Source organism: Mustela putorius, unplaced genomic scaffold (assembly GCF_011764305.1).
Source record: "Mustela putorius furo isolate JIRA1106 unplaced genomic scaffold, ASM1176430v1.1 tig00000253_pilon_pilon_pilon, whole genome shotgun sequence".
Classification (NCBI taxonomy): Eukaryota; Metazoa; Chordata; class Mammalia; order Carnivora; family Mustelidae; genus Mustela; species Mustela putorius.
The window spans coordinates 1307113-1319873 of record NW_025421329.1 but is presented as its reverse complement, the minus strand read 5'-3'; the positions used below and the strand labels follow the sequence as shown (position 1 = coordinate 1319873).

The 12761-nt window shown below is 33.0% G+C and overlaps 1 protein-coding gene across 1 annotated transcript in view; it reads right to left on the bottom strand.

The window, feature by feature from the left end:
- Nucleotides 1-12761, bottom strand: part of MACROD2 (mono-ADP ribosylhydrolase 2) — a 1942726-nt gene that overhangs the window by 1649539 nt on the left and 280426 nt on the right. The gene's annotated exons all lie outside the window — the stretch shown is intronic.

Sequence of the window (12761 nt, the reverse complement as noted above, 5' to 3'; positions counted from 1 at the left end):
CGCATCGGGCTCTCTGCTCAGCGGGGAGCCCGCTTCCCCCCCCCTCTCTCTGCCTGCCTCTCCATCTACTTGTGATTTCTCTCTGTCAAATAAATAAATAAAATCTTTAAAAAAAAAAAAGTGTTTTATTACTACTCCTTAATACTTAACACTGAACTAGAGTTGACCTGAAATCCTCCAAACTCAACCTATTCTTCCCCACTCTCATGTTTTCTAAATTAGTTTCTTGTATCAGAATGCCGTTCTGTACCATCTTTTTCACTTTAAAAAACTTACACATCCATTTTTTAATCTCCAGTTCACTGCCCATTTTCCATGTCTTCATCCTGATCACCACACTAAAAGTGATCTTTTTTATGGGACGGAGTCTATTTGGAGAAATAAAATGAATTCTAGTGACACCATTTCACACATAGTGCCTTATATTATGACCACTTATTCATTTGTCTCATTTTGAGGATAAAGATTGAATACAAATTTATTTCTACCATAGGAATAAGGACAATGCCTTGCAAATTGCATTGGAAAGCATGATAAATGTTTATGGAATAAGAGAAAGATTAGATAAAATAGATAAAAGAATAAGATGATTAGAAAACAAGTAACTATTTAGTGTATGCTATGGACCCTAACAAAGCTGTGAATGCAAAGAAGGGAGACATGAATAAAGGTTAATCTGGTTGATTAATTAAATTTAAATTTTAAAAAAAGGTTACTCTGGTTAATAAAGGTAGTTTGGCAGGGCATCTTGGGGACTGGAGCTGAGGACTGAAAACTGGTAAGTGGTGGATAAAAGATATTGAAGGCATTGGCATGAGGAAAAACTGATCGGAGAAATCATCTAGCTACCAAAATAGAATGAAAGGAAATATGAAGTACTCAGAGAATTTATGAAATGCACTGGGGCTGTTACAGACATTTAGATAGTATTAAGTAATTGAGATCATTCAGTGAATCATTAGGGCTGTTTCCTTTATACTCAATAAGGTACAGGAGTATGGCAGTTCTTTCCTAGCTTGAATCTAATCTGAAAACTCATCTTAATGACAGTTTAGTTACCAGTACAGATTTAACTGAAATTATGTCCATAATTCTACATCTTCCTTTCAAGAATACTTAAAATCCACATCCTTGTTTCAGATGTGACTAAAATAGCCAGAGGGTTTCTGAGAAACACCTATTATACTACAGTAAGAAAATCTGCTATTTCAAATGGTAATGGTGACCAATTATGCTTTGGTACTGCAAATAGAGTTGACAGCAATGCTCTGGAGAAGTTTTGTACACTAGGCTCCAAGTTCTATAATGTCTTTCTACCAAATATTCTGAAACGAATTTAACATTAAGATTTTTCAGTATGCTGAGCTGTCAATCAAGCTTTAGTTGCCCTGATACTGTTCTTCTAAGGAACTACAGTGCTTTACTTACCCATGATCAGTAACAGCAGGCATGCCCAACCTAATACCCCTACTAACAATGTACAGACACTCGGCCATTTTGCAATGGAGAAAAAGCTTGATTTTCTATACAGCATGAATAAGGCTTTCTAAAGCAATTTCAATACAGATTTCCAGAAGCAACTTTTAAGGGCAGCTGAATGAGGCTTTTAGCATGCTTTGATAACTATCAAAATTCCCAAATTACATAAGTGCTTAATAACAAGTAAGCATTTCCAACCTGGGTTTACATAAAATATTACCTTCCCTAAAGAAACTAAAAGAAAACCTGAAAGGCATTTCGTCAGCACTTTAACTTTGGGATGTGTGAAAAGCAATTTGAAAATTGTAGCCAGTTGTAAAAATACATATATATTTTTTGCTTACTCTTTTTTTTTTTTGCCTCCACATTAAGAAACATATATTTTTTTTAACTGTTGTTGGCTTAATTTCTTCCAAAGATGATTATAACTAAGTAACCGCATGAATCAAACCCTAATTGATGTACCTTCTTATAACTACTGCTGATAGATAGCCCTTAAGGGCAAAACCAGGGCACTCTTACAGAATAAACATTGATAGGAAGTGGAGATACATAATTTAAAAACAGCAAACTTATACTAGAACACACAGTTTAATATTCTCCTTATATTACACTTTTCACATTGCACTGAAAGAAGTTCCTAGGTAACTAAATGTAAACAACAAAACTGAACAATAATGTCAAATATTAAAAAACAGGAGGGATAGGCAGATAATTAAAAGATATAAGACACTCTTGATTCTCACTGCTTTAAGTATTTTGCATTGGTAATATATTTTAAATAATTCAAACAAAAGCATCCAATTTAGATGCTGTTAATTTGCAAAGTGGAAGTTGCAAGAGTATAAAGAGCAACACTTAATCATACTATTTACTAAGCTCCCATAAGGCACAGCATCCAAGACGTCAGTAAAGGTCATACAGTGAAGGATAGATAGTTTCAAATTTTTTGCTACTCTTTCCATCAAAAAGTGGAGTCTATTTCTCTTGCCCTTGAGTCTGGGCCTACCCTGCAACTTTGTCCAACAGAATGTAGGGAAATAAACTATAATTTCTGAGGCTGGGCCTTAGAAATTCCATAGCTTCTACCTTCTCCCTAAGAATATTTCCTTTTGGAATCCAGACACCATGCTTTGAGAAGCCCAAGTCACATCCAGAGGCCACACAGAGGAAAATGGAGGCATTCTGGTCATCTGAGCATCCATCAACAGTCAGGTCTAAGTGTCCATGTGTATGAGTCACCCTGAACTTCCCATCCCAGGCTGATGTTTCAATAACTGCAACTAAATTTTAAGGATTATTACATGTCAAGTTTTAATATAAAATCGGAGAAAAATATACACAATTATCTGAATAATCTACAATAATATTCCTCCTTTTTTCACCGTATCTGTGTAAGGCGAGTTTTTATGTATTTTAAGCAAAACAACATACTGCAATAAATAGAATGCAGAAGCAAACATAAGACTCCAGTTAATCTCATCAAGCAATCACCAAAGAGATCTGCAAAAAATGTAAAGCAACGCAACCTTAATTATTTTTGTCCGGGAAATATAGTTATTCCTATTAAAATTATATATGTTGAAATACATGTTTATTATATTTTTGTATATATTTTAATGATATATACAATATAAAATTCACCATTATAAAGCATTACATTATACATAAAGCATTATGAAACACAAAATTCAGTGTTTTTAGTATAATTACAAAGTGTCTCACCATCACCACTAATCCCAGAATACTTTCATTATCCCCAAAAGAAACTATGTTTCTATTAATAGTCATTCCTTATTTCCCTATATCTTCAGTCCCTGGCAACAGCTAATCTACTTTGTGTCTCTACATATTTTTTTCTATTCTGGACATTTCACATAAATAAAATCACATACTATATGGCCTTTTCTGTCTAGTTACTTTCACTTAGCATAATATTTTCAAGTTTCATCCATACTATACCTGTATTATATGTATACCTGCATATACCTGTATTTTATTACTTCTTATGGCATATACTTTTCCAGTGGATGGATTTATTGCATTTTGCTTATCCATTCATCAAATGATGAACCCCTGAGTTGTTCCTGTTTTTTTCACTATTATAAATGATTATGAGCATTTGTGTACCAGCTTTTGTATGGATATATGTAATTTTCTTAGATGTTGTTATTGACTTGTTTTAACATGAATTAACTATTTTAAACATTTTTTAACTATACAATATAAAATATACATAAATTGAAACTTTTTAGGGCCCTAGATAACTTTTAAAAGTACAAAGGGTTTTGAGACCAAAAATTTGAAAACCACTGCTATATGGAATTTTTTTCTATTGCTTTTCAAAGAAATATGAAAATATAACTTTTTCATATCTCCTTTGGAGTATTGATTCATAAGAATTCCAAATAATTTTTAGCTTTTATAAAACATGATCTTGGAAGCTTTATTCCTAGGTTGAATTTAAGAAGAAATAATGATCAACCAATACAATAAAGTCATGCAGAAGAGGGTAAATGTCATAATATACGGAGGATTTCTTTTCCCTACAAGATGCTAAAAAAAGGTGAAATGTTTTATTACTTTTTACAAACTGCTAGTTTCTAAAGATATTTAACTTCAGTTTTGATACGCGGGCTCTTCAAATCCATGACCTAAGTGAGCTTCAGGCCCCTGTGTCAATCCTTGGACCTTTGAAATAATTGTCTTGAGTCTTTCATACTTGAGGGAGAGATACCTGGTCCCAGTCTCCCCTGATGCCTGTCAATATAATTTTAATCAAATATCTGGTAGCTGGCATTCCTGTACTCACTACTCACAAAAGATTATTTTTATTGGGTATTTCATAATCATAATTCTTGAACCATTATTATGTAATCAACCTTAGGAAAACTTTCAAAGTTTCCTATTAAACACATTTGGTATATCTGTTTCCCCAAAGATATTAAATTCATAAACTTCTATAGAATATGTTTGGTATCTATAAATGATTACACATGTCTTTAAGTAGTATCCTTTGACAAAGTTATATATATACTTCTCACGTTCTGAATGTCTCCAAATTTTAAAAATACATTCATGTGAAAATAGTGCTACACTATGACCCAGCAATTGCACTATTGGGTATTTACCCTAAAGATACAAATGTAGTGATCCAAAGGGGCATGTGCACCTGAATGTTTATAGCAGCAATGTCCACAATAGCCAAACTATGAAAAGAACATAGATGTCCATCAACAGATGAATGGATAAAGAAGATGTAGTGTGTGTGTGTATACACACACACACACAATGGAATACTACGCAGCCATCAAAAGAAATGAAATCTTGCCATTTGCAACGATGTGGATTGATCTACAGGGTATTATGCTGAGCAAAATAAGTCTATCATAGAAAGACAATTATCATATGATCTCTCTGATATGAGGAATTTGAGAGGCAAGGCAGGGGGTTTGGGGGGGTAGGGAGGGAAAAAATGAAACAAGATGGGATCAGGAGGGAGACAAACCATAAGAGACTCTTAATCTCACAAAACACACTGAGGGTTGCTGGGGGTGATGGTATAAGGATAGGGTGGTTGGGTTATGGACATTGGGGAGGGTATGGGCTATTGTGAGTGCTGTGCAATGTGTAAGCCTAATGATTCACAAACCTTGCCCCTGGGGCAAATAATACATTACATGTTACTAAAAATAATTAATTAAAAAAATAAATAATAAACAAACAAACAAACAAACAAAAAACCACACACACACACATTCATGTAGTAAACCAGGTTCTTAAAGGCTTTAGGTCATGCTTTTCTGTGTGTGATAATGTCAAGTTCCAGACAGACATTGGAAAACAGAAAAGTTACCATAGGATATTTGGTTAGTCTTTCATTATTGAAAGGACTATTTTCAATAATAAGCATATAGTTTAGGATAATTCTTTATTGTTCTTTATTGAAAATGGATAGTAAAATCCTCTTTCACTGAAACACTATTCCATGGAGTGATACAGAAATTTCCTTCTGACAAGGATCTTGATTTTCTCAAAGGTCATCCAATTAGTCCTGGTTGAATTCCCAGGTGACACACTAATTTGGAAATGTTTCCTCATTAGTGTTGACATCTATCTCCCAAGTGCTGGAAAAAACTTCATATACTACATCATTCATTTGAAATATGGATTTAGAAAGGGAAAAAAGAAATCTTTGCTTTTAACTATCTGGACATAATTGTATAGTATATACATTTATCATATACAAGAGAAGATGTTTCAATTAAAAGGCATTAGAGGGCACCTGGGTTGGTCAGTGGGTTAATCCTTTGCCTTCGGCTCAGGTCATGATCTCAGGGTCCTGGAATCGAGTCCAGCATCGGGCTCTCTGCTCAGCGGGGAGCCTGCTTCCTCCTCTCTCTCTGCCTGCCTCTCTGCCTACTTGTGATTTCTCTCTCTGTGTGTCAAATAAATAAAAATCTTTAAAAAAAAAAAAGGCATTAGAGCAGCATGAAAAGTAAAATGCTTTGGAGCTCAAATCCTGCTTCCATCCCTTATCTGCTTAAAAGATCACAAGGAAGTTGTTGAGCCTCTCTGAGATTCAATTTCCCTATCTGCAAAAATAAAAAGCAGTATCCTTGCACTCTAATTATCAAAATGAAAGTAAATTATCTGATAAAGTACATAGGATCTCTACATTGCTATCTTTTATTAAAGGTATCTTTACTATTATCATAACAAAAGGCACCTTAAGACAACAAAGGTCTACCATGAAATTCATGGCAATCCCTAGAGTTGAAGAACAGCCTAACTGCATCAAGAGCAAGCATAAAGGTAAGAGAAAAAGATAATTGCCCTGGGGTTAGCTAGTCAAATAAAATAGCATTTTGGGGTTTATTGTTGTTTTTGTTTTTGTTTTTTCTAGGAGGAAGGGGAAGGAAGACAGCCTGTGAGAAGGGAACTATTTTCCGCTTTCATTGTTAGGGATCTGGAAAGTTAATCATTTTTGCTGAAATGCCAACAGTTTTATGTAGTACTCCAGCCTTTAACACTTCCTATCTCCAATACAATACCACAGGCATGAAACACAAATATTTTCCTCAAACATCATTTTGATGCTCTCCCTTGCCCTATCCAGAAGCATACAAACACCCACCACACTCCCATTTCAAGACCTACCCTATCCCAACAGCCCACTTTTCATGGACTTCACTTACAGCAACTCCACGTATACTGACAAAACCACAAGAATTGATTCATATATAAACATATATTTTTTTCTTCTTCTTTTATATATATAAATTATATATATAATTTAAATATAATATATATATTTATAAATATATAATTTAAATATATAATCATAGTTATATAAATTTATATATCTATATAAATATATAAATATAAAATATATATAATTTATATTAAAATATATAATTTATATATATTTATATATTATAAATATATAATTTAAATATATATAATTATATTTATATATATAAAAATCCCAAAATAGTCAACTTAAAAAATGGATTCAAAGTAACTTTCATACTTTAATTGCAGTCTGTTTAAAACAATAAATAACTCTCATTTAAAATCCACAGATTATATTTTCTGATATACCCACAGGGCAGAAGATAGTTGTATTCTGTATTCTAAAATCTTATTAAATGTGATAGTAATTTATTCAAAATGGTAGTACTTTGAAGTCCTGATTATTTTCCTGTACTTATGTCTTCTAATTAAATTAGCAAGTAACTGAAACACAAACAATATGAAATACATTCCATTTCATTTAAGATTTAATTAGGGATCATATTTATATTATGGATACATACTTACTTACAGTGATACCAATCTTACATTTTTTACAAAAACAGACGAAGGAGGGAGAACGCTGCTGAAGAAGACTACTGGAACTTATAGAAAATATTACTGTGCTTCTCAAATACTCAACTAGTGTACTTTTATTTACAGTCTATATAGCCATACCAATTTATTTTCAATCCTTTTTTAAAAAATATTTTATTTATTTGACAGACAGAGATCACAAGTAGGCAGAGAGGCAGGCAGAGAGAGAGAGGGAAGTAGGCTCCCCGCTGAGCAAAAGCCCGATGTAGGCCTCAAGCCCAGGACCCAAAGGCAGAGGCTTAACCCACTGAGCCACCCAGGCACCCCTAATTTCAATCCTTTTAAACTTTGGTAATTTATCCACTGGTGGATAATCTGTAGCTTTTTCCTCTCCAGTGCTCAGTACATTCTAAAGAAAGGCCAAGATGGCAACAAAGTAGGTGGAAATTGCATTATGAATATGTATGTATATGCACATGTATATATCTGAATACTTTTGAATAATACTTTATAGAAATTTTATTTTTTGAAATTGCTATTAAGCAAGTTATTTAAGATCAATCTAAAAGCAAATTTAAAAGTTAACCATTAGCTACAAAGATTCACTGTTCACTATTATCAGCATTTTCTAAACATTTACTTACCTAGTAGCTCTTACTGATGCTCTTATACCTCATCTCATTCATCTTAACCTGAAGTTGGAAGTCCTTTCCAAATAATTATCACCCCCTCAGGAAAACTAAGCATTGAGATGCTTCTCTCCGGGAGACCAAATTAGTATTTCAACCCAGAAAACTTTCTTTTGCCAGTCCTTTTTTTCCCTACCTGATGCTAAGTGCTGAAACAATGCTGTAGATCTCCTCTTCCAGCACTGTGTTCTTTCCTCTCATATGAAGAATTAGAAAATGAAAAAATATAAATATATATATTGCAGGGGTCTCTCCTCCCTCACCTCTGATTAAATTATAGTAGATTCTCTGCCTATTTCTTTACTTTCTTTTTTCTTTTTATTCATTCATATATTAAATAAATACTTGATAAATGAATGAATAAACAGGATTAAAATGGTTTCCACCCTTTTCTTTGATGTAAGATCTTCCAGTCCACAATGTTTAATTAGTTAACCACTAGATTCTCAGTTAAGTTATTCAAATACAACTTAGCCTCACAAAACCTTTAAACCATCAGACAACCTAGTTCGTTGGGAAACATTTTTTAACTTATATATCTAAAACTGAATTTTTGAACATATTCACTCAGAAAGTTCTTTCTTGAGTAACTATTCTACCAACTTAAATAAGTTTTGTCTACCAACTTAAATAAGTTTTGAAGATCTCATAGGATTTCATTAGTGTATTTCTTTTTTTTTTTAAAGATTTTTTATTTATTTATTTGACAGAGAGAGATCACAAGTAGGCAGAGAGGCAGTCAGAGAGAGAGAGAGGAGGAAGCAGGCTCCCTGCTGAGCAGAGAGCCCGATGCGGGACTTGATCCCAGGACCTTGGGATCATGACCTGAGCCGAAGGCAGTGGCTTAACCCACTGAGCCACCCAGGTGCCCCTTATTAGTATATTTCTAACTGCACTCCAAATTTTTATCTATTTTTATATCCCCTCAATTCAAAATTATTATTATAGATCAACTGTATTTTAAAACACTATATTCTAAGGAAGCTTCTTCAGAGCAAAACAACAGTAACGGCAACAAAATTTAGAATTCACTGATCACAGAGTCAAGCAAAATGTCATGCTCACAATAGTGCCTTATCAATATTTATTGATCTGAATGGCTATGGAATTTTCTCCATATTAAAATGTTCTTAGATTAATTTTGAAAAAGTTTCCAGAAATAAAAAACAATGGAATAAAAGAAAGGCTTCTATTTTCAATTTAATACTTACTAATCATCAAAAAAATTCAAAGAATTTCATCTAAGACTCAATTGGGACATAAAAGGAACCTATATTCATTGTACTCCTCTCTTACTAGACTCTAATGGGAAACCAAATGAATCTGTGTCAAATTATTCCTGTTTGAAATTAAATGGTGTTTACAATGAAGCTTGATAAATACCAGAATACATTCAATTGTCTTTACAGTTTTAACTATCTTAGGAAAAAATCTGCCTTGCAGTGACATTTTTAAATAGAGGTATTTTTTTCCCCCAAGATTTATTTATTAGAGAGAGAGAGCACATCAGCAGGGGAGGGACAGAGGGAAAAAGAGAATCTGAAAGAGACTCCACACTCAGCATGAAGCCTGACATGTAGCTGGAACCCATGACCCTAAGATCATGCCCTGAGCCAAAGTCAAGAGTTGGACACTTAAACAACTGAGCCACCCAAGCGCCTCAACATTTTTATATAAATTAAGGACATGCTTAATAACTGCGAAAATAGAGGTAAAAGCAGTATGAAGAGAAGTAGAAAGGCCTTCACCATTTTCCATTGGCCATTTCTGACATTATTATCTAGCATCAGGTACAAATAAAGTTAGCACTATAATTCCTATGGGGCTCACAGCTCCTGAGATAAAGAAAAAATTACAAAGTATAAATAAGAGGATTTGTTTAACTTTATACCATCCCAGATGATCAGGAAATGTTCATCCTGATTCTGAGACTGAATATATTTTCCATTATATAACCAAAAAAAATGTGTATTATTTTAAATTCAAGATTACTTAGCATTCTGTCTGCCTTTTGCCTAGCAGAAATTTGTCAGGTTCTTATCATGAACAGTACTTGAAAACAGTGTGGCTTTAGGGGTTATCTAGCAAGGGGTTAATTAATATAGATTCTTCTATGTACAAACTCAACACAAGGAAGAAAATCTACATTTATCAGATGCCTTCTACATGCCAGATACTCTGCTAAAATCTGTGCATGTATTATCTCATTTAACCTTCACACCTGTTATTTATGCTTTATAAATGTAGAAATAAAAGTTCAGAGTCTCAACAACTCACTCACAACTTATAAATGGGAAAGTTGGATTTAGAACTCAAATCTCATTGAAAGAACCAATGGAAAGAGAGGAAAAGAAGAGATTTTTGATCAATACAAATAGTAACTCTTCTGATATGTATATGTAAGGCTATGAGTGTACAACACGACAGGGTTCAAAACATCTCCTAAAGCTTCAACTAACCACACATAATACAGTATTTTTTTGTTCTAAAAAAAGATAATGAGGACATAAAGTTTAGTTGACCACAACATTCTATGGGTTTGCAACTAAAAATACATCATGCATTAGGCTGTGTTAGTGGAAAAACCAACAGTACAACATTCAGATGTTAGGAAACAATAGTCTTAATGCTCTGACCAGACCACACCTGGGTAGTGTGTTAGGTACTAAGTACTATATTCCAATAATAGTGTCAAAATGCAGTAATTTAAAATAGTTTGAATAAAATTATCAGGTACCTTAAAATGATGACATTGAAAAAGAATTGTGAAAATAAGAGAGATTTAGCTTTAAAAAAAAAAGAGCTGAGAAAAGATACATTTCTGTCTTCATATATTTGAAAAACTTCCAAGTAAAAGGGAAGAAATAGGTATAGGTACATTCAGTATTACATCAGAAAACAGAAATTAAGTGAAATTTCTAGAGAAGAGAATTTTAAATCAGTTTAGAGGGCATATCCTAATAATTATATCTAACATGGAATGGAATCACTCCTTTGATATATATATATATATAAAGAGATAGAGAGAGAGAGAGAGACTTTTGTATGTTGCTTTTGAGAGAAATTGATATATGTTTCACAGACATATACAAATTAATTAAAGATTTATGTGTCTTACATATTTTAAATTTTACTCCATATTCCTTTCTAAAATGAGATAATACTAAAGAAATGATTTTGCATGTGGCTTCTGCTTAATGCCCTGCCCTATAATTTCTTTATTGATATAATACATATTAATGCACATTTTATGCAGATTTCTTGGACTAGTAGATTAAAAATGCTTAAAAAATATCCCTAAGTGATGGGAGTATCCACCAACAGGAATCTTTCCCAGGGACAGAATTAGGAGTGGCAAGCAGGACGTTTTCAACACAATAAACTAGAACTAAAGGGAGATACAAATCCAAAAATCTTTTTAAAAACAACATGATAAAAAACACAAGTTTGCCTAAGAGGTGGAAGAAAATATGACACCCAAATCACAACATGGTTACAGAATGGCTTCAGTATGACAGAAATCCTCCAAATTTTTAGCCAATAAGCTATTCGTTATTCTTACTTTATCTTGTATAATGAAGCTCAAAGACTCTGTGTGAAAAAAATTCCTCATCTAATTTTCCTGAAAACTCCAAATATAATAAAAAAGTAACCTGAACTTTTTTCTCATATGCTCTTTGCTCCCATACTTTTTATTTATGTTGCTAAAAATAGTAAGATCTAACATGTCAATACTAGCACAAAAGAGAATAAAAATGAGGATAAGCCAGCTTAATGATTTATTTTCTCCAAAGACTCATACATTTCTGGTCATAAGTATCCTTGTCCTCAGCAATGCAAATCAAAGCTTAGCAAATCAAAACATTTCAGTTCTGAGATGACAGACACCAGCACATTTTTCAGACAAGCCCCATTTAAATTAGATATATCCTTACATTCTCATTTCCAAATTAAAAGTCACTACATGATGTGCTTTTTCCCCAGTGATTTGCCATATGCTTCATTCAGCTAGTTCAATCTCCTTTTAGCTGATCTTTTGGTTGTATACTATCTAAGCCAATTTATGAAGATTGGCACTAATTTCACACACACAATAAGGCAATGAAACATTCACAACAGGTCCTAACAAAGCATCTCATATCAGCAAATCTTGATTATGTAGTGCTGAAGGAGTCCTCTGAGGCATTTTAATATGTTTAGAGACTAGCTTACTACCCTCAGTGGCTATTAGCAATGTGCTCAAGTTGGCACTGTGCTTTGGTATTTCAACCATGATGTTGATATTTATCTATTTTGGTAAAGGTGCTATGGGGACTGATGGCCTGTTTTTCAAAGGATGGGATAAAAGGAGGGGCAGGAACAAAAGCTCATGTACCATGCAATAATTTAATGAATACTACAGGGAAACTTATTTGACATTGTCCCTTTTTATAAGCATTTCATGTTAATTGTTAATGTGAAATTATTAATGTGAATTCGTTAATATGAAATTACTACTTTTGGGTAGACTACAGACACTTGGAGGTGAACGGGAGAAGGATTAATCTGGTATTTCTTTTGGTCATAAGATTATAATTTCTGATTATCATCAATTCCTAAAAACAATCATGATTTTATATGGAACCATTTATGACACACAATTTAAGTTTCTGAAAAACTTCATGATAAATGTAAATAAATTAAAACTGAATCTAATGAAGCTTAATAACTCACTTCTTGTTTACAAGAAACTCAGGGGCTAGGGAATCAACCTATATAATG